We start from the raw sequence: 24024 nt of genomic DNA, 5'->3' as shown, positions 1-24024 counted from the left end.
AATTAGCAAAACGTGACACAGATACACAAAGAGAACACATGCTGTTGATAAAGTGGCACCAATAGACTTGCTCAACACACGGTTGCCACAAACCTTAAATCTGTAAACAACACAACATTTGTGAAGTACAATAAAGTGAGGTGTAATAAAATAAGGTACGTCTGTAGATTATTACCTTTTCTTCAAAGAAGATGAAAGGAAAACCTATGCAATTGTAGAACTTTTGTTGCAAGTGACAAAAAGTCTGCTAGATGATCAATTTTCTCTTTAACTATTAATAAAAGTGACCTCAGTTCACTTAAAATAAATTTTCCCAAAGAAGCTTCCAGCTCACTTTTATGTTCTAAATGGTAGTTGGTTGGCATAAACACAATAGTCTAAATGGGTGGTGACAGGCAACACATTTGATGGACAAGCGCTGAGGGAAGAGATCAAACATAAATTCTACAAAGCTGTGTTAGCACACCATATACATAATAAACAAGTGCAAATGAAAAGAAAGCTCATGAATAATAGATGAGGGATACATTGAACAGTATTAAAATATGCATTCTCTGGATGGCTTTTGGATTTCAGATGGAATAGGTCCAAAGGACAGGTGAGTGAAAGGTGAGGTCAAACTAGAGAAGCTGATTAAGTGATATGGGGAGAAGCTTCCCAAATGGAAGCTCTTGAAAGATTTTAATTGTACGTAGCTAAATTAGCTAGCCAGGTGAAGAGTGTACAACATGAATAGTACACTAATAAGCAAATGCATAAACAGCAGTGGAGGCGGTAGAGGAGGAGAAGGAGGAGGAAGATAAAAAGGGAAAAAATAAAACATAAGAAAGTTAAGGAATATAAATGTAAATAGGCAGGCATTGCAAATGCAAATCATGAAGATTCAGGTGAAATGAAAGCAGTGTACTGTCCTTTAACAGGAGACAAATGGCTATGGGGGTGCTGGCTAAGAGCTAATAACTGAAGAATTTAGTTGGCTTCACTACCTTGCAGATTCTAAAGAAGCAAAATATATGTGGATGAAAATGTAGCCAAAAATTCTTATTCAGAATTCAAGGCAGAGATATTTGTTGTTCTAGTGAGACAGAAGCAGTTCTCAAAGGCTTTTGTTATTCACCATTTTAAGAAAAAAACAGAGTATAGTAACCAACAGTTCTTTATTTTGCATAATAGAATGATAAATGATTTCTCATAAATAAATTTTCCAGATTATGCCAATCTTTTTTATTTAAATACCACTTTTTTTAATAATCAAAAGTTTGGATAACAAAAATGAAAAATATATTTATGCACATACCATTCTTCTCCACTTCTGGGAAATATTTTCAATGGATTTTTTTCCTTTCATAAAGTTTCACTATGACCTTCTTTCATTATTATAGTAAAAACAATTGTGGTAATATTTCTGTATGCATTATTATATTATACATACTATATGTTAGTTTACTGTCATGGTTCTCATTTTCAAAAAGTAAATACTGTTTATATGAACTCACATTTTTGTAGCTCAGTTTGCTACGGTTTGGAGTCAATACATATAGAAGAGTATTTCAGTTCTTTGTTTTCTCACATCAAAATTTTAGCATATTTTATATTGCCTTTCTATAACCCTGTAAAAAGTGCCAAACAAATGGTCAGAGTCAGGCTCCCAAGGTTGGATAGAGGGAAGATGATGGTTTACGTATAGGAAGAGCATTGAGAAAAACCTATAGAAAGGTTTTTCTGAGTACTTTCTATTTGTCAGACATGTTATTAAATATTGACCAGCATTATCTCCTTTAATCTGCCAAAACAAAAAATGTCATCTTTGAGTCTGCTGCTATAATTAACCCCCATTTTATGGAAAAAAAAAAAAGAACCATGGAGTTTATAAATTACATGTAAGTTCACAGAGCTGGTCAATAAAAGAGCAGGACACAGACAGAACGTCACTTCAGAACTGCCTTCTTGACTAATGGACTTCCACCAATTAACATTTGGGTTGCTTCTACCTCTATTCTATTTTGAATAACAACGTTATTTATATTTATGGGGTACAAAGTGGTGTCGTAAATTTTAATATAATGAAATAAGATTACATTTAGCTAATTAACATAATACTACCTCCAATATTTTAATTTTTTGTGATGAAAACATGAGATATTTACTCTCTTAGCAATATTGAAATGTACAGCTCTATTCACCATGCTGTGCAATGGGTATTTTTAAATATCAAACTTATTTCTCCTGTCTAATAAGGCGTTGTACCCTTTGACTGTCATCTCTCCATTCCCCCTACCCCCAGTCTCTGGTAACCACCATTCTACTCTCTGCATCTATGAGTTCAATTGTTTTAGATTCATTGTGGTTTTTATTTAGTTCACTAATCACTTTCTGATCGATGATATTAACATCTTTTGATATGCTCATTTATGGGGCTTAAGGAAAGAAGCCATCATTGTAATATGAAAGTGCAAGATGAAGTAGCAGGTGCTGATGTAGAAGCTGCAGCAAGTTATCCAGAAGATCCAGCTAAGATAATTGATAAAGCTGGCTACACTAAAAAACAGATTTCAATATAGATGAAATACCTTCCTTTGGAAGAAGATGCCATCTAGGACTTTTGTAGCTAGAGAGGAGAAATGAATGTTTGGCTACAAAACTTCAAACAACAGGCTGACTCTCCTGTGAGGGACTAACGCAACTGGTGACTTTAAGGTGAAGGCAATGACCATTCTGAAAGTTCTAGGGCCTTTAAGAATTAAGCTAAATCTACTCTCATATTTGTTTATAGCATGACTTACTGAATATTTTAAGCCCACTGTTGAGACCTGCTGCTCAGAAAAAAAGAATTCATGCTTCTCATTGACAATGAAACTGGTCATCCAAGAGCTCTGATGAAGATTACAAGGAGACAGACGTTGTTTTCTTGTCTGCTAACACAACATCCATTCTACAGTCCATGTATCAGGGAGTAATTTCAAATTTCAAGTCTTACTATTTAAAAAATACATCTCCTGAGGTGATAGCTATTATAGATAGTAATTCTTTTGATGGATCCACACAGAACACTGGATTTACCATTCTAGATGCCATTAAGAATATCTGTGATTCACAGGAGAAGATCAAAATATAAACATTAATAGGAGTTGGTAGAAGTCAATTCCAACCCTCACAAGTAACTTTCAGCGCTTAGAGGCTTTAGTGGAAGAAATAACTACAGATGTGATATAAATAGCAAAAGAGCTACATTTAGCAGTGAAGCCTGAAGATGTGACTGAATTGTTGCAATCTTAGGATAAAATTTAAATGGATGAGGAGATGCTTCTCATGGGTAGTAAAGAAAGTCATTTCTTAAAATGGAATGTGCTCCTGATAAACATGCTATGAACACTGTTGAAATAAAAACAAAACATTTAAAATATTACACAAACTTAGTTGATAAATCATTTGCAGGGTTAGAGAGGAGTGACCCCAATTTTGAAAGAAGTTTTACTGTGGGTAAAATGCTATCAAACAGCATCACATGCTTCAGAGAAAACTTTCATGAAAGGAATAATCAATGCTGCAGGTTTCATGTTTTGTTATATTTAAGTAAATTGCCACTGCCACCCCTGCTTTCAGTAACCACCACTCTGATCAGTCAACTGCCACCAATATCAAAACAATAACTTCCACCAGCAAAGAAATTATGAATATTTTAAGCCTGAAGTTTCCAATGATTGTTAGCATTTTTTAGCAATAAGGTATTTTTAAAGTACGCACATTTTTAGACATAATGCTATTCTGTACTTAATGGACTATAGTACAGTGTGAATATAACTTTTATATGCACTGGCCAAAAACTTTGTGTGACTCATTTTATTGTGACATTTGCTTTATCTCAATGGTCTGAATCCCTGAACCAAACCCACAGTATCTCCAAGGTATGCCTGTATATGAATCCTTAAATTTATTAAGAGAGAAACTCTTCAGTCTAAACTACAGGAAACATTGTATTTAATCTGATCTTGCTGTTCCAAAACCACATGCCTGCATCTAGAACATGAGGATTAGGAATCATTAAAGTAAAATATACATACATTTTTAGAAACTTGCTTTAATATCAAGTATATTGCATATGAATACAAGAAACACTGGATTTCTGGGTGTGGAGGGAACCATATTTCAGAGAACACTCTTGTTCTTCACCAATCACCTTTATTTGCAATCACTTTTATCAGTTAATGAGGAGACATATCAAATTTTGAATAAGGTGCCCCTGAATGAGAACTTGACATATCAACTGTTCTAGTGAGTCTTACCAGAAACAAACAAATGAAAATAATAATAATAGTTAAAGACCATATTGATCTGTTTACTGCTAAATAAGCATTAAGTTCTCCCAAATGAGTATTTTACTTTTTACAATGCTCCTTGGACCATGTCTCTGACTATAAAATAAAGAATACTAACATTCTTGGGCTGTGTTTTGTATGCAAACAGCAGGCTTAGTATTTTACATAGATTTTCACCTCAGTAACTGATTTCAGATTTTTATAAGCATTTTTATTCCCAAGGTGGTACTTAAGGCTTGAAATGTCGATTTAGAACTTTGGAATTTCCTGACCCAATATTTCAACCCTCCTGACACTGACCCCAATGTCACAATTCCATTTCTTACTGATTATTCTTTAGTGTTCTATAGTTTGAAAAGCCTGTACACAGACCTCTCATCTGACTCTCTTAATAGCCTTGTGAGTTAAACAAGGCTTCACTTAACTTTATTTTACAAGTGATGAGACTGAGGCATACTGAGATGAGATGCCATGGCCGCGAGGGCATGGTTGATGGATGAGAGCCCAGGGCTTGAACATCCAGTACCGGGCTTTTCATAGTTTCCTCTAGTGCTTCTTCAACTCTCACTCAACATGGTACCCTTCTCCATTCCCCTGTGAAACCTGCCCCATTTGTTCTGTCATTCTGTTTATTGCATGCATACCAATCACATCAGCTCAACTAGTCTCTAGACCTTTTTTTTTTTCCTTTTTTCCCAGCACAGAACAGAGAACAAAGTAGATTTATAAGTAGGATTTCTCAACTCTCTAAGTGAAATTAAATCTAACACCCAATAAGACTTCCGTTGGCTGGCTTCATTTTCATATCTCTGCTGCTTCCATTTGCTATATTTCCCTTTTTTTTCTCAGGTAAGTTAGAAGTTTGGTGGTCCAAAGTGAAGAAAGAAAAATTCATCAAAATATAAGACAAATTTTCAGCTGAATTTCCAAAATCTAATAAAACTTTAAAATTCTACCTTGAGTCTATAAGGATTCTAGACATCATGACCCATTGAATCAGGTTAGATCAAATAACAGTGGTGCAAGCACTGAAACATACCATGTTTCCCATCATAATTTGTGGTGTAATGGTAATAAGCCCAGTGATGGGCAGATTGTGTAGTTTGTCTCATCACATCCCACAACCCCTCCTAAGGGCTGACACATCCATGTCCAGGCTGCTGGCATGTCCACTGTGGACAGCTCAAAGATAGACAGTCCTAGTGGCAGGGACCTGCCTTGCCCAGGGGACAGCCAACAGCCTGAGACTGGCTGAAGCAGAAATACAAAGGCCCAGGCCATGCTCTGACTGGGAAAATCTCTGCAAGACTGTCTCAGATCCACAGCTTCCTGTGGGATTCAGAGCCCTCAGTTGCAGCCTCATTGTGGTTCAGCTTCCCCCTGCCTTCTCCTTTTCCTTGCAGGTGTAATCTCCCAAGAGTTTTCTCCAATAAACCCTCTACAGGCAATGCCCAGTCTCAGAGCATGTTTCCAGGGAAACCAATCTAAGGCACTGTACAAAACAGTGTGAGAGTAATAAAAACAGCATGGCTACATGGATTTGAGTAGTAATAAAGGCTTTTTTAACTTCCTCAAAGTTGTTATATTATTATTCAGTGTCATTTCTTATGAACTTGTGTGTATATGGAGGGTGGGGGTACTCACAACAGCTTTCTGTTCCGATTCCGTAACGGTGAGCTTGGGTCTCAAGAGTAAACCTTATTATTTTTTCCTCCCTTTGTTTCCACTTAAGATGTCAATAAAACTCAAGTATATGCAATAATTTAGGTGAGCTAATAGCACTACTCATGAACTCCAAGACTCAGCCTTCCTGAGTGAGGTTGCCTACTTGAGGACCTTGAGGTGTTCCTTGGGGATTATAAGCAGTGGGTCACTCAATGGACTTTGTCAGTGCCTTTTGTACTGTTCATACTAGGATTTCAGAGTGCAAACATATAAATGCTTCTAATTTATAACAGTAGGAATATAGTTAGCTATTTGTTTTACCCTACTTATTTCATTACAGGAGATTTTATTTTTCTTCAAAAACATGAGTACTTTGTTTTCTTTGAATTTTGCTATGCTAACTGACAGGCTACTTTGCCCTTGGAAGACAAACAGAAGAAAAGGACCAATGTTTGTTAAGCATGTACTCACCATGCAAAACAAGGAAAGTAGGGCTTAAAGAAGTAAAACAATAGTACCTAGATTAATAGCTGTGCTCTTTCCTGACACAGGGAGCCTCCCAGAGATACTACCCAGCCAACTGCCCACTCTCTCCTGTGTGCCCATCACACCTCCCACTGCCCTTGTTGTAGCAATGCTTGCTGCATCATGTTAAGCTGTGATCTGTTTCTAGGCCTCTGTTCCAGCTGTTCTGGATGCCTAGAAATCCATTCTCCATACTTTGCAGCGTGACCTCTCTTTATTAAAGCATGAAATAGAAGTTAAAATTGCAAATATCTTTTAATCTGTTATGTAATCAATGTAGTGACTCTTCCAAAAGAACTCAACTCACTTCTCTTTGTTTGTGAGTGTGACAACTTTAAAATTAAAAAATAAAATTAAGATGAAGAACATTTTAAGATTTACCTAGATGAAGGAGAGGAAAAACATTCAATGACACCTATCATCTGACTCTTCATAGGTAGCTATTATTAACAGTTAGCTATATACACCTTTGCCTGGCTACTTTCAAAACAGAGCAAGTGGGTGCCACTTTTACCAGTAGGCTTTCCCACAGCCTATATTTTACATTCTCCTAGGTTCCCATTTTCAGCTGTGCACAATTCTATCTTATTTCATACTGTAATATATTGGCAGCAAAGATTTCCAGAATACTGACATTGAAAAATCAAGGCTGAGACCATGCACTATTCATTTTTATGTCACATGAATTGAGCAAAGCTCTAAGCTCATAGTAGATGATTAATAAATGCCCATATAACTAAAGTGAGTTGACGTGAAAAGCTTTAGTCTGTGCAATTTGAGTTGGGGAAATTTGGGTTAAAAGCTCATGAGAAAGATTGCCAAAATCTGTGAATTCACTTGCCTTGTAAGCCAGTCAGAGTCCCGCCCAGTCCTGTGATCACTATTGTCATCAAAGAAAAGGTGCATGGGAAAAAGACATAAGAAATCAGGGCAACAATTCTGGAATTTTTTTTTTTTTCTTTAAAAAGAAAGGTTAGAGAGGAAATGTAGAAGGACATTGGATCCTTGAGAGCGATTAATTGTATCTTCAACCATCTTGCTTTCCATAGTAACGGCTAAGTTCGAGCAGCCTTTGCAGGTCTTCTTTACCTCCATGATCAAGTATTGACACTCCCATTGACTATTCCAAGCTGTTGCCTATTTTTTCAACTTATTGATACCTCTTTTACAACCCCAAAGCTGGCATGGCCTTGCACACCTACTTCACTCGCGCTGTTTCGGTTGTTTGAAATGCCCTATCCAATGGCTCAAATTCCTGCTTCAAAATCCAAATCAAATTTTACTTCATTTGGGAAAGCGAATATTCTGTTGTAGCCTTTTCCTGCTGCTATAATAAAATGCCACAGATTAGGTAATTTGTAAACAGCATAAATTTATTGCACATGGTTATGAAGCCTAGGAAACCCTAGATCAAGACATCAATGGGTTCAATGTCTGGTGAGGTTCTGGTTTCCATCTGGTTTCCATCCAGGATGGAACCTTGAATGTTGCATTCTCCAGAGGGGAAAAATGCTGTGTCCTCACATAGCAGAAGGGAGAGAAGGGCAAAAGAGACTAGGGTATTCTCTTCAACTCCTATTATAAAGTCATTAATCTCATTCATGAGAGCTTTGCCTCACGACTTAATCACCTGCTAAACACTGTACTTCTTAATACTATCACAGTTTCAACATACGTATTTTGGGGGACACATTCTGAGCAGACCACTGACATTTTATTTATTTATTACATATATCTTGCTAAAAACTAATAGGGAAAAAATCCTTAACTTTTTGCATTAGTAATAATGTTTCCTGTATGTGTGTCTATCACTCTGCACATCTGTCTTACTTCCAAATTTGGTTATAAATCTCTTGAGGGCAAGATCACTTCCTCTATTTGTGCATTTCCCAGGTGTCTCAACACAGTACCTTGTAATAGCGTATACTCCCTGATTGGTTGGCTGAGCTTACCCCAAAGGCTCATTTCAAATTAGTTCATTTTCAAATCAGCCTAATTTTGCTGATCCTTCCTTTCCCTTTAAACCTTAAAGTTCAAGTTCCCTAGGGCTCAGTCCATGCTTGGTTCTTTTCCTTTTACTATTTACAAGCACTCCCTTTGTGGTCTCCTTTCATATCATGGTTTAATTGTCATGAAGATGCCAGTTTCTCCTAAGTTTATATTTCTACTCAGATCTCTCTCCTAGCGTCTGGATTCATATTTTCTGTTGCTTTCTTGGCACTCCTTGTAAACAAATGATAGATACTTCAACAGCATGTGTCGAAAACTGGGTTCTTCATGCTCTTTCAAGGATGATTAATCTATGGCCTTTCTCATTTTAGTAAGTGGTGAATACATGCTTACAGTTGCCCAGGCCAACATGCTCAGAATCATTTTTGTTTCCAGTCTTTATCACCCACCCTATAATAAAGTATCCTATCAACTCTATTTTCAAATATCTGAAATCTGAATACTTCCTCCACCTTAATTGCTACCACAAGATTCTGAGCCTGTAGCATTTCCCACTTAGATGCAGCTATAGCCTCTTAAGTGTTCTTTTATCCTTGTTTCCTTACAGTCTATTCTCAACACAGCATTTTAAAGCACTAGATAAATCATGCTATTTCTATTTTCAACATTCTACATTGGCCTCCCATTCTTTAACAGTGACAGCCAAAACCTTTACAATAGCCTACACAGCTTCACATGACCTGTGCCTTTGTCCTTGACTTCACCCCCAGCTCCCCCCGCCCACACACACATCCCTGGTACCTTCCAACATCAGTTATCTGTAACCCTCATTCAGCTCAAATCATGCTGGACTCCTCACTGCCCCTCAAAAATGCCTCACATATCTGGCATTGTCTGTTGCCTTTACTTGGAAATATCATCTCCCAGATATCATTATTACTAACTTGGCATCCCCAAAGTGTGGGCTCCAATGACCTCATCCCAATGAGCCGAGTCTTGACCAACTTATTTAAAATTTCAGTCAGTCCCTTCATCTAGCACTCCAAACTGCCTTTATGTTGCTCTATTTTTTTTCTTTTTTTCTCCATAGCGTGTAACACCCTCTAACACACTTAACAATTCCAAATTTATTGTATTTATTCTTCATTATGTGTTTTACTCCTAGACTGTAAGTCATTGACATTTTGTTCAATTATGTATCCTAAGAATCTGTAACCATGGCTAGCACCTAGTACATACTTAAGATATATTTTTGAATGAATAAAATAATAAAATAAGTTGTATGAGCTTTGTATCCACTACCATTTTGCTTGAATATGTTCCTGCTACCCCTGAAACAGAAATTAGTTTAATTATGTTCAAGTGTGTTCATTAAATCTCTTTGCAAGCTCACTATGGTAGTTACATTTGGTTCTGCTTTAGTGGAGCTCTGTTCCTAGTGAGGAGAAAGACATGCAAATAAGGAACAGAGCATAAAGGGTGTGCAGGTAAATAGGTGTAAGGAATGACATATAGAAAATGACGGTTAATTTAAATCATGAATACTGACAGGAGAGCATGTAGCATCTAGGTAGCATCTAGGATAAACCAATTTTGACAGTATAGAAGAGGCAGGATGGAATTTCTACGGAAGGAGATGGCATGATTGAAGAACTCACATGAAGAACACCTAATGTGGTTATGTGGGGGAGTTTTAGTTGAAAATACAACAGAATGGGGCAGATATGATAAGCCCTCTATTCCATGCTAAGGCACTTATGGATGTGGTTAAGTCCTCTATTCCATGCTAAGGCATTTGAGACTTCCACTGTAGACATTTAAGGAAAACTGAATGTTTTCAGAATTAGGGCTGAGAGCAGAAGTTTTTATTCAAGAAAATATAGGACTTGAGCTCACTAACCTGACACCAAGAATGAAATCTGTGTTCACAGCACCCTCATGCTGCGTTAGCAAGTTTGTCCTGTTAAATTGGATTTACATCCTTTGACTTTATATCCTTCATTTGAATCTGGGTATAGTCTATGATTATGTGGTCTTAATACAAACTGCAGTCTTAGGTTTGTTAATTAAAGAAACAAATTTGGTATGAGAAGACATGAAAATATTATCACATATAAACACCCTATCATATGGATCAGAGGTATTGCAGAATATTTTTTTTCCTCACCTCATAGTTGCCCACTAATTAGTTTTCATCTTGATAAGAAATTACTATCCCTCAGGCCCCTAGAAATAATTCCAATTAAGCATCACATAATGCCAGTTTAAAAACTTGGAAACTGGTCTAGGTACCCTTTGACTCAGACTGTGTTTCCCTCACTGCCACAGGAATACACACAGCTTGAGGGGAACCCGTGTGCCCCGACAGTCTGTCTCCCGGTTTCAAGGCCCTTGAAGAAGGGCCTTCAAGGCAGAAAGAAGAGCAGTTTTTGAGAAGATGGTAGATTAGGCCAGCTGTCAGGCTCCCGTGAAAACAAGCTGTACAAAAGAGTTGCGGGCTGTGGAAAACTAAACAGGCAGATTCAAATTAGCTTATGCATATTTATTCACATCAAAAATGGTGCACTTCTCTGCAGGCAGTGTAGAGTGCTGAGGGAATCTCTGCGTGGCACAGGCCTGTCACTCCTTCACTCCTTGGAAGTTGAGCTTGTAGTGTGACAGGCAATATCACCATGTACATAAGAACAGAGTTCAGGCCGGGCGCGGTGGCTCACGCTTGTAATCCCAGCACTTTGGGAGGCCGAGGCTAGCGGATCACGAGGTCAGGAGATCGAGACCACGGTGAAACCCCGTCTCTACTAAAAAATACAAAAAATTAGCCGGGCGCGGTGGCGGGCGCCTGTAGTCCCAGCTACTCGGAGGCTGAGGCAGGAGAATGGCGTGAACCCGGGAGGCGGAGCTTGCAGTGAGCCGAGATTGCGCCACTGCACTCCAGCCCGGGCGACAGAGAGAGACTCTGTCTCAAAAAAAAAAAAAAAAAAGAACAGAGTTCAGTGTGTCATAGGTAGGCTGATTGATTATTTATTTGGCATCTTGTTTTATTATCTTCACAATTGCCATTGAGATCATCCTAAAGCAAGTCATTCACTGTCAAATAACTTTTCTCCCCTCAGGACAGATTTTAATTTTCAACTCTCATAGAAGGCGAAAAAGAAGATTTTATAATCACTACTTGAATAAACAAGACTGAGTAAATCATAGTTTGAGACCCTTCTCACGTACATTTTAATCAAAAAGCAAGCATTAAAGACATATCAAAAGGATAAAGAGAGACATGAAAGTGCAAATGGGCTGTGAAACCTGTTTGGGTGGAAAGCCAGTCTCATGGGGGCAACTAGTGAGTGTTGGGCTGGGGAGGGAGTTGGTGGCTTGCAGGCATGTGAGCAGCAAGTGTCAGTCTAATCTTCTTTCTATCTGGGAACTTTGTTTGCCTCATGAGTCATCAACGTTTGTTATTACCAAAATAGTGCCCAAGGTAGACATGTGAAGATCTCCATCTCACTTCTTTTTCTTTTCAATTTCATACTCTCCCTTGGATGATCTGATTCTCTTCCATTGTGCCTTTGGGAGGTGATTAGGTCATGAGGGTGGAGTCCTCATGGATGAGATTAGTGCCTTCATGAAAGAGACCTCAGAGAGCTGCCTTGTCCTTTCCACCATGTGAGGACACTGCAAGAGGATGCTGTCTATGAATAAAAAAGCAGTCCTTCACCAGACACCAAATTTGCTGTCCACTTGATCATGAACTTCTCATCCTCCAGAACTGTAAGAAATAAATTTTTCTTGTTTATAAGGTATCCAATCTATGGTATTTTGTAATATCAGCCTGCACAAACTAAGACCCTAATCTAATCACAGCTAATGATTGACCACAAAATCCATGAGCATAATTCAATAACAGCTAAGATTCTGTACTAAATTCCAGACTTGTAAATCCCATCTTCTACCGTGACAGTTTCCTAGTCGCAAGCATTTCCAAATTACTGTGAACATAGATGGACTCATCATGAATGCCTTATCTGGCATTCCTCAGCTTCTCTGTGATCAATGACTATGGAAACATGTAGGTACCATCATAATTGATTATCATTACAAAGTTGGAATTATAAACAGGTATTTTATTCTGATTTATTGTTTATATTTCAATGTTTAATTTTAAGCAGAAGAAAGTACCATAGGCATAACTTTAAATGGAATATCATCATGTGATTTATATGGAGAAACAATATCAGTCAGATGAATTATGTATTATTGCTAAAGTAAAGTACCTCAGCTGTTTTACCGTAATTATTTATTTACTAGTAATTTTATAAACTCTGAAGTAGTTAAATGGGGAAAAAGATTGACGGTTAAATCAATGATTGTGAGTGTATGTTAGCTAGATTACTTTAGAAAAAACATTTTGTTCCTTTTGAGCCAAATTTTTTTTAACAAATTAAAAATAATATAGCATAGAATAATAAAGAATCTTACAATTTAATGTGTATAGAATTAAATGGTGAGCCAGTAAGCTTCATAACTTTAACCAAAATAGCACTGAGAAAATATTTTTCAATTATAGTTGCTTGATACCATGAACACCAAGAATCAAACAATTTTCAAAAACTATTTGACAATTATTGTTATGAACAAAATGTCAACTGTATTACCCCAAAATTTCGCTATACATAATAGCACCAACCTCATTTATGCCAACACTAACAGTAAGCCATACTCATAGCTTGGAGTCATAATATTTCATCAAAAAGTTTGATGAAATGATTGTTAAAGAATTAACCATTTTCAATAAAGACAAAGAACTTCTTTAGTTTTTCTTAATGTATAAATGCTTGGTAAAGTCTTATTTCTAGAAAACATGCTTATGAAAATATGTCTTTATTTAATAATAATATGTGGTGGGCAAAAAAAAGGAATTTATTCAGTGTGCCACTTTTGTCTCATTGGATATTTGGGAGAGAAACAATGAAAAACATTTTTTACAAAAACTTTGGTGTGAATTAATAATTATACTTTTGGTAAACTTGCTTGGCGAAAGATTTCAGGATCTTAAGCAGCTAGCAACATAGTGACTACTTGAAGAAATATATATATATATATATTTGTTTGTTTGTTTGTTTTGTTCTGTTTTGAGATGGAGTCTCAACTCTGTCGCCCAGGCTGGAGTGCAGTGGAGCAATCTCCACTCACTGCCATCTCTGCCTCTTAAGTTCAAGCGATTCTCCTGCCTCGGCCTCCTGAGTAGCTGAGTAGAGCCCGCCACCATGCCTGGCTAATTTTTGTATTTTTAGTAGAGACGGGGTTTCGCCATGTTGGCCAGGCTTGTCTTGGATTCCTGACTTCAGGTGATCCGCCTGCCTCGGCCTCCCAAAGTGCTGGGATTACAGGAGTGAGCCACTGCGCCCAGCCAGAAATATTTTTAGAATGGCAAAATGCACTATGCAATGATTGTGACAATGGAACAAGGCTTCGAGTAGTTTAGGAATCTCAGGGAAGCAATATATATATTGCTTATGATATGACTGTAAGCTATATATAGTGTGTGTGTGTATATATATGCATTTATAAACATGTGATACATATTTTAATATATGTATAGTTAAAATATGTATCATTTATAAACATATGATACATATTTTAATATATATATTTTATATATATACTTATATATATATTTTATATATATATATTTATATATATTTATATATATATATTTATATATATTTTTTATATATATATATATGCAGTCTTGTTTATTATTGCTATCTGGTCAAAGACAACCTACATGACGGAATCCAAAAGTTTGTAACCTTTCTTGTCATATACAAAATATTTAACCAACAGGGAATGACAGCTATTAGATTTTTGACAGGCTACTTAAACAAAAGAAAGCTTTTATATTATACCATGCAGATAACAATAATGCAGACCTTGCAGAGAAAAAAAGCTCATTTGCTGAAACCTGCTGAATAAGTAATCAAACTGCTTTATTTCAAGAGTGCAAGAATTCCTTACAAACAAATCTTCTGTAAAGATATACAAATCATTCCACTCCGGGAAAGAAGCTGAAATTGGTGTCATGCAACGAAAGCTGAGCTGCAGATGGAAAGAGAGCAGCATTTTGTGTGGCAATTACATTACCCCATCCTCATCTCTACATGAACAGATTAAGGACAAATTTGTTCCAAGTAGTTGTGAAGTTACAATTGCATTCACAAATATTATACATAACAAGATATGAGACTAAAAATCTCAACTTTGTTTTTGAAAATATTTAGACCAAAAAAACAGTGAATAAAAATTCAATACGTGGAATGGTTTCAACGAAATAACATAAATATCATTAATTAAATTTGTATTTCTAAATGAAGGTAAATTTGACATCATCTTAGTCAGTTATAGAGAGGAAAAAAAGTTTCATGAGCTGATTAGAAACATCATTTTCTGCAGTGTTCTATATTTCCAGAGCTAAGCCTCAATACTCAGATGCCCCACTGATCTTAGTGGAAATTCTAAGATCTAAATTATAATTCTTAATTGCTTAGTTTTGCAAATATGCCATATAGAGAATGCAGGAGCTATCTAGCCACTGACAGTGCTGAGAAATATTGGCAAATTTAATAATGACTTTTGCACTTGTAATAAGAGCATTCTAATAATTATTATTAGATAAAAATTGAAATGTTCTTGTATTCCAGAAACTTAGCATACATTGGTGATACAGAGCTTCAGCCTGGTCTTGGTTTTAGTCTTCGAGTTAACTAAATATTGACTTCCACACTTGAACATTAAGCATTTAGTCAAAATATATATATTAATCTATTCTATCTCTCAACAGTTGCCTGGTGTATGTAGATGTAGAAGTCAACGAGTTAAGGCATTATCCTTTCAGTTCGACTAAACAGCACCATGTCTGCAATTTCCTGACAGTACCAGATCCTGTAAGAGATGCAGAATATGGAGTTCAGTTAACCCCAAACGAGCCCGAGGCCATCTTGGTCTCTTTTTCCTCTCCCACTCCATTCCATTTGTACCTCTTTGCCTCTTCTTTTCCTAACTTACTCCTTAACATCCTTCATAGTTTTCTTATTTTCAATTAAAATTATGTTAATTTTTGAACTATAAAATATTGCATGTTGATTTAAAATAATCTGAAAAAAAGAAAATTATAATTAAAAACAAGCTCACATAATATTCTCACAGAGAAATAGCTGTCTAGTACCTTGGGGTTGCTTAACATCATGTAACCAAATATCCAGACCCAGAGATTTGTATTCTGAGTGTATGTAGACTGTGGCTTTCATATTTTCCCTTAATACTAAATCAGTATTATTCCACATCCTTAATATTTCTAAAATTATTTTTTAATATCTGCAAACTATTCCAGTATTCATATATACCATAATTTTTGAAACTATCACTTGTTTATGGACATTTGGTTTACTTTTTATCACTTTTCTCAGTAAGATCATGGTCTCAAGAACTTTTTCTCCCAAATACAAACAAATAATGAACAAGTAGAAATGTACATATGTATTTCTATGTTTTTCTCTTAAATAAATTTAAAGAAATGAAACAGTGAAATCAAAGTGAATGAACTTTTTAAATTATGATTACTACCACTTTATTTTCCATTTTAGACGTCACCAATTGAATAACCATATGCCGACATTTTAAAAATCACATTTCGTATTAATACTTGTTTTCTGCTGTCTCTACCTTATGTCTAAGAGAAATGAATTTAGACCTTAGAAATTCCTCCCATGCTATTCAGGGTTATAACAGGCATTGGGACTTTCATGTAGTGATAAAATATATATCATATGTTTCATTAGTCATGGTTGTCCAAAAAACCAATAAGAGGTCTCATACATGTGTGTGTCTGTGTGTGTGTGTGTGTGTATGTGTCTGTGTGTGTGTATGTGTCTGTGTGTGTGTGTGTGTATATATGTGTGTATATATATATATATATATATTATAGTAATTATTGATATGGTCTGGCTCGGTATCCCTACCCAAATCTCATCTTGAATTGTAATCTGAATTGCCGGTAGAGGGACCTTGTGGGAGGTGATTAGATCATGATGTCTTTGTGATACTGAAGGATTTGTCACAAGATCTGATGGTTTTATAAGGGACTCTTCCTTCATCGCTCTGCACTTCTCTCATCTGCCACCTTGCCACCTTGTGAAGACGGATGTGTTTGCTTCCCCTTCCACCACAATTGTAATTTTCCTGAGGCCTCCACAGTCATCATGCAGAACTGTGAGTCAATTAATAAACCTCTTTCCTTGATAAATTACCCAGTCTCTGGTATTTCTTTATAGTAGTGTGAAAATGGACTAATACAACTATATATAATGTTATAATTTTTATATAGTTATATACATCATGTACATATATATAATATTATTAGAGAGGAAGAAAAGTTTCATGACTTGGTTAGAAACATTATCATCTGCAGTGTCCTATTCTAGCAGAGCTAAGTCTTGATACTCAGATGCTCCACTGATCTTAGTGGAAATTCTGTTTAGTTTTGTGGATATATACATATACACAAACACACACACACACAAAAGAGATAAAAAGAGAGATAAAAAACAGATGAGAGAGAATTATTTTAAGAACTTGACTCATGCTGGTGTGAAAGCTAGCAAGTCCAAAATCTGCAGAGAAGGTTGGGAGGCTAGAGACCTAAGGAAGAATTGATGTTGCAGTTTGAGTTGGAAGGCAGTCTGGAGACAGAACTCCTTTTCTTTGGGGGAACCTCAGTCTGCCTTCTCTTAAGGCTTCAACTGATTGGATAAGGCTCACCCACATTGTAGAGGTTCATCTGCTTTACTCAAAGTCTGTCTATTTAAGTATAACCCCATTTAAAAAAATAACTACACAGCTACATCCAGACTGGTGTTTGACCAACTATCTGGGTAATGTGGCCTAGCCAAGTTGATACATAACATTAATGATATAAGTATTTCAAGAAATCAGAAACAGCAATAGCAAATAAACACTGTCATCAATTCATTCCAGCTGCCAAGAAAGATATCCCTGGTAATTGTTGAGATAATTTGCACACTTGGCTATTGAGACATGACAAATAGTAGCAGCCACCTAAGGGATAAAGGTGCCCTATTTCAGAAGTGTCTTCAGGGAAAAAGGTGTTCTATGGGTAAGCTGAGGCCTTCAGCTAATGTCTGTCTTAAACCTTCAGGCAGCCAAGCCATATCCCAGTGACACTGCCGTGCAGCCCTGGACTTCTTCCTGCTGGGCCCCTCTGGGACAAGAATGTAGCTTTTAGCTCCAGAATCCTCGTGATAAATTGAGGATTCTCACATCAGCTCTGAGTTTTCATGAAGATGATGGAATCCAAGTAAAGTGTTACAACAGTACCTGGCACATAGGAGGCATCCAACAAACCGTATTTCCCTTCCCCTCAACGCCATCATTCTTAAAATATCTTTCCTTAATATTGAGTTGGAGGAAGCAATGTGATTATTCATTAAAACTTCACCTTAACATTTTTATCCTGCTCTTACTTCATCTTCCTATGCTTGAGCCTAATGATTAGAGGAATATATTCCCAAGAAACAAAAATTTGTTAAAACAGTGGGACGTCTTTATTCATTCCTTACAGAAGTAGAGTAGACAGGAGACTAAATATCCTAATTAGAGATTTTTTAATATGACAATACACAGTTTCTTTTTTGTAATAAAGCTAATATTTGGTGACAAGCTGACTCTCTAGCCATATAACATTGATATATAAATTATATACATACTTAGTAAATATATACATATCTTATTTTATGTGTATATACTCAATACATATATATTTAAATTCATCTAATACATATCTTGATTATCTTGTAGCAAGACTAATCACACGGTAATTGTTTTAAATCTGTCTCCAATTTGGAAGTTCATCCTAGATACACTCTTCTCATCCTACCTTAGAGGCAGAGTGCCATTCCCAGAGGACCAACTCCCAGTTTAGTAACTACCATGTGAGTAGGGTAAATGGAAGTTATTGATATGAAAACTTTTTCACTGAAGAGAGAGTTCAAGATTTGGCTTGAAGAATCAAAGGCATGCTCTATTTATATCCTCCAGATTTACTGGACAGTTTCACTATTTGCCTCAGGAAACAGCTTGTGTGAGCTACTAATTAACAGAGAACTTTGGGGCCATCCTGACATTGTCCAAATATACCTATTTTAGAACATATTTCGTTTATAAAAATCACTTGCCTGCAAGTTAGTAAGGGGATGGGGAAAGCTCATAAGTCCCTTAGATGCTCAAGCTCAGGTTACCAGTCTATCACATGAGGACTCCAATACAAAGTGAATTTGCTGAAGCTTAATCAAGACAGTGCTCAAAAAAATTTAGATTTTAATGTAGACCTATTACTCTAAAAAGTAAAAAATGTAATTAGATTGTACTCTGGCTAGGAGGACAGAAGGAAGAAAAAAATTCTAGTTCAGTTGTTGCTGGTACTGAATTTTTAAAAAAGGAGAAAAATAAGTAACTAGAGAGACAGAAAAATACATGTTTTTGGGCAGAAACCAAGGAAGTTTGCAGGTTATAGAAGTAGTATGTGTCAGAAATGTGTCACTGGTAGTTCAAGAAGTTCCAAGAGCAACAGAATGCAGCAAGCAAGCTACAGAAGCATCAGGACTTCCACCAAGTTAGAAAGGAGCACAGATTAGGCCCCACAAAGCAAAGCTTGCAAGGAAGCAAAGAAACAGATGGTACTTTTGGCCAAAGGGCAAGTTAAATGTAAATTGCTCTAAAGATCAAGGCAGTTTGTGTGAATTACAAGATAACATGTGTGCTAAATGCCAGGCCCCATGCCAGTGTATAGCGGGTGCCTGTTTTAGGTTGAATGCCTCACCTGTTTTCCTGATGGTTGGTCACCTCTCTGCTCAGTCACTGCTGTGTTAGTGACCCTATGATCTTTAAGTTTCCACTATGGAAAATAAAGACTCTAAATTTCTAACTTCTCCCATTACTTACTGATACCGAAGCCCACAACACAAAGGTAAAGTGTGGGTTCCTACTCACTGCCTGAGAGACTTTATGGCAGTCCATCTGGAAATGCGTATATGTGTGTGGGTAGGACGGTGCCATATTGAGGAGACAGGAGGAAGTCAACAGATAAATTGCCTCTCCAGGGTTCCCTCCACTGGGTGGTCCTGAAGCTTTCTGTACATCTTTAGAAGGCATGCTCCATGGCTATGTCTCAGTGACATAATGGCCAGCTTCATAACACACCACTCTGTATGTGTTTCCTACCCTTTCCTGTCTTACTTCCCTTTCTTCTTTCTGGTCAAAGATTCCCATTTCCAATACTGCATTAGCACATATGTTTTACCTTGAGCTATGTTTTCAAGACAAATTGGACTAACACAATTGTTCTAGGAGCAGTGTGCAGTGGCATCAAAGTTATAAAGCTTTTGTTGGTGGTTAATTGGGATGAGATGTAAGTGAAGGGCAGGTCATTAAGAGCTCAAGTAGCTGTGATGTTTCATCAGTATGGGAGGAAATGTTATTTATCAATCTCCTGTTGCCAGCATTGGAGTCTTGCAGAAAGAAATTAGTAGACTTAGGGGAATTACTTGCCAATTTAAGGCACACCTGAGTAATCAAAACCCCATGATGACAATCTTAAAGAATCTTAAAGAATCCTGCACCTTCAGGAAAAACTGAAGCTAAAAACCAAGTTCAGGTTCTTGTTTTAAGGATAACAGAAGTGTAAAGCTTGCAAACTGTGTATTCCCAACTTATTTCCCATTCAAAGGCAGAGGTCTGATGGGAAAGAACAGGATCATTCCACCTGCAATTGGCGACATTTTGGTGGATGAGCCCAACGCTCCTGAAGTTCACAAAAAGATGCCACGTGTTCCTGTCAAGCCCTACTCAGATGATCCATAATTAATACCAGGCTAGTCACTGAGTCAGATTCCTACTCAGTTTTAAAAAAGTACAAGTCCTGTTTCTTAAGAGCTGACAGGTCAAAGGACTTGAAGAATCTGAGCGTAGGTACTACAAGAACCTGTCGAGTACATGTGGAAAGGCATACTAGATTTTTATAATTGGAGGATAGAATCGAATATAAGACTAGATAAGGAAGAGATCACTAAATCATTAACCTAGGAACTGAGATAATGTTTCTACAAAGATCCCTGGATCTGGTCCTAACAGTTTGCTGGGGTAGCTCCTTGAAGTTATCAATTCAACAATGATTCACAGAAATTGAAGGAGAGTTGCCAGAACCATGTTGGCACAATATTGAGATAACAGTCAAAGTTTCAGGAGGGAGCAATGTCAGAATGCATTTATTATATAACATCTCATAAGTCACCATTGGACTGTGTTCTTTGGGGAGGCCAAGGTTAGTCCCTTTGTTCAGGCATTCAACGTTGTAATAACGAAGTGGGTACCAGCATGTTTCATTTAACAGTAATGGCTATTCCCCAAAGGCCAATATTGATGGAGGGAGAGGCTTGTCAGATGCTAAGTTACCTAATGTAAGTGATAATAATAGAATTACAGAAGACCAGAGGACAGGTAATAGCACTGAACATTCAGAGACAAGATGAATGTGGCAATAAGAGAGGCTGGACAGCAATGATCTAGGCCAATGTCCTCCCTAGGGTAAAGAGAGATGGACAGCCAAAGATAGTGTTGCATGCTTTTCTATTGGGAGAACCCACCCCCAGTATTTCAACGTAGGTTCTTTCTATTTTCTGTAACTGTCGGCTGGCTGAGAAATAACGAGAGACAGTCCAAAGAGAGGAATTTTACAGCTGGGCTGCCAGGGGTGACATCACATATCAGTAGGACTGTGATGCCCTCTGAGTCTCAGACCAGCAAGTTTTTATTAAGGGTTTCAAAAGGGGAGGGAGTATAAGAACAGAGAGTAGGTACAAAGATCACATGCTTCAAAGAGCAAAAAGCAGAACCACTGATAAAGGTCTAACAAAGATCACATGCTTCTGAGGGAACAGGAGAAAGGGCAAAAGCAGAACCACTGATAAGGGTCCAACACAGATCACAAGGCGAAGAGCAAAAGCAGAACCACTGATAAGGGTCTATGTTCAGCGGTGCACATATTGTCTTGTTAAACATCTTACACAACAGAAAACAGGGTTTGAGAGCAGAGAGCTGGTCTGACCACAAATTTACCTGGGTTGAGTTTTCCCAACCCTACTAAGCCTGAGGGTTCTGCAGGAGACCAGGGCTTATCTCAGTCCTTATCTCAACTGCACAAGACAGACATTCCCAGAGTGGCCATTCATAGACCTCCCCCCAGGGATGCATTCATTTCCCAGGGTATTAATATTAATATTCCTTGCTAGGAAAGGAATTTAGTGATACATTTCCTACTTGCACGTCCATTTATAGGCCCTCTGCAAGAAGAAAAATATGGCTTTTTTTGCCCGACCCCACAGACAGTCAGACCTTATGGTTGTCTTCCTTTGTTCCATAAAAATCATTATTATTCTGTTCTTTTTCAAGGTACACTGATTTCATTTTGTTCAAACACACATGTTTTACAATCAGTTTGTACAGTTACCACAGTTATCACAGTGATCCTGAGGTGACGTACATCATCAGCTTACAAAGATAATAGGATTAAGAGATTAAAGGCAGGCATAAGAAATTATAAAAGTATATTTGAGAACTGATAAATGTCCACAGTAAGATGAAATCTTCACAATTTATGTTCCTCTGCCACGGCTCCAGCTGATCCCTCCATTCAGGGTCCCTGACTTCCCATAACACTTTTTTGTATGCAGAAAAAAGTTGGGAGTTAGCATGCAACTGTGTAAGGGACCATGGGAAATCATGCTCCCTCAATATTGTCACATTTCTGGCTCAAAACCTCAAAACTTCAAGAGGTATTGATTGCTGTAAAGAAGGGCTGTATACCATAACATGTGTATGCCATACATATTCATCTAACTCTTTCCCAAAATGATTTGCATTCTTTTGTAGTATTAACTATGAGAAAAGGAAAATACCTAGACCTTTTAAAACCTGCTAGGCACAACTCTGAGCTGACAAGCAAAGCAGGGGCCAAAAACCTTTTTTTTTTTTTTTTTTTTTAAGAAATGAAAAGGAGGAAGTAGAACAAATCTAGAGGCATCACATTACTCAATTTCAAACTTTACTACAAGGCTATAGTCGCCAAAACAGCATGATACCCAATGTGTAGTATTTTATCTCTCACTCCCATCCCACCCTTCCCCACAAGTTCCCACCATCCACTATGCCATTCTTATGCCTTTGTACCCTCATAGCTTAGTCCCCACTGATAAACAGAAACATATGATGTTTGGTTTTCCATTCCTGAGTTACTTCACTTAGAATAATGGTCTCCAACTCCATCCAGGCCGCTGAGAATGCCATTATTTCATTCTTTCTTATGGCTGAGTAGTATTCCATGGTATGTATATATGGGCACTTAGCCTGGTTCTATATTTTTGAAACTGCAAATTGTGCTGCTATAAACATTCATGTGCAACTATCTTTTTAATATAATGACTTCTTTTCCTCTAGGTAGACACCCAGTAGTGGGATTGCTGGATCAAATGGTAGATCTACTTTTAGATTTTTAGGGAATCTCCATACTCTTTTCCATAGTGGTTGCACTAGTTTACATTGCCTCCAGCAGTGTAAAAATATTCCTTTTCAACACATCAACACATCAACATCAACATCTATTTTTTAAAAATTTTTAATTATGGCCATTCTTGCAGAAGTAAGGTGATATTGCATGTGGTTTTGATTTGTATTTCCCTGATAATTAGCAATGTTGAGCATTTCTTACATGTTTGTTGGCCATTTGTATATCTTTTTTTGGGAATTGTCTATTCCTGTCCTTAGCCCACTTCTTGATGAGATGATTCATTTATTCTTATTGGTTTGTTTGATTTCCTTGTAGATTCTGGATATTAGTCCTTTGTTGAATGTGTAGTTTGCAAAACTGTTTTCTCCCACTCTGTGGGTTGTCTGTTTACTATGCAGATTATTTCTTTTGCTGTACGGAAGCATTTTTAGTTTAATTAAGTCCCATCTATTTATTTTGTTTTCATTCCATTTGCTTTTGGGTTATTGGTCATGAAATCTTTGCCTAAGCCAATGTCTAGAAGAGCTTTTCCAAAGTTATCTTCCAGAATTTTTATGGTTCCAGGTCTTAGATTGAAATCATTGATCCATTTTGAGTTGATTTTTGCATAAGGTGAGAGATGAGGATCCAGCTTCATTCTTCCACATGTGGCTGGCCAATTATCCCACATCATTTGTTGAATAGGGTGTCCTTTCCCCATGTTACGTTTTTTTTATGCTTTGTCAAAGATCAGTTGGCTGAAAGTATTTGGTTTTATTTCTGGGTTCTCTATTTGGTTCCATTGGTCTGTGTGTCTATTTTTATGGCAGTACCATGCTGTTTTGGTGACTATAGCCTTGTAGTATAGTTTGAAATTGAGTAATGTGATGCCTCTAGATTTGTTCTTTTTGCTTAGTCTTCCTTTGACTATATGGACTATTTTTAGGTTGCTTTTGATTT

The sequence above is a fragment of the Symphalangus syndactylus genome, chromosome 22 (genome assembly GCF_028878055.3).
Source record: "Symphalangus syndactylus isolate Jambi chromosome 22, NHGRI_mSymSyn1-v2.1_pri, whole genome shotgun sequence".
NCBI classification, from domain to species: Eukaryota; Metazoa; Chordata; class Mammalia; order Primates; family Hylobatidae; genus Symphalangus; species Symphalangus syndactylus.
The sequence above is the reverse complement of the archived record's forward strand: the minus strand, read 5'-3'. Positions refer to the sequence as shown.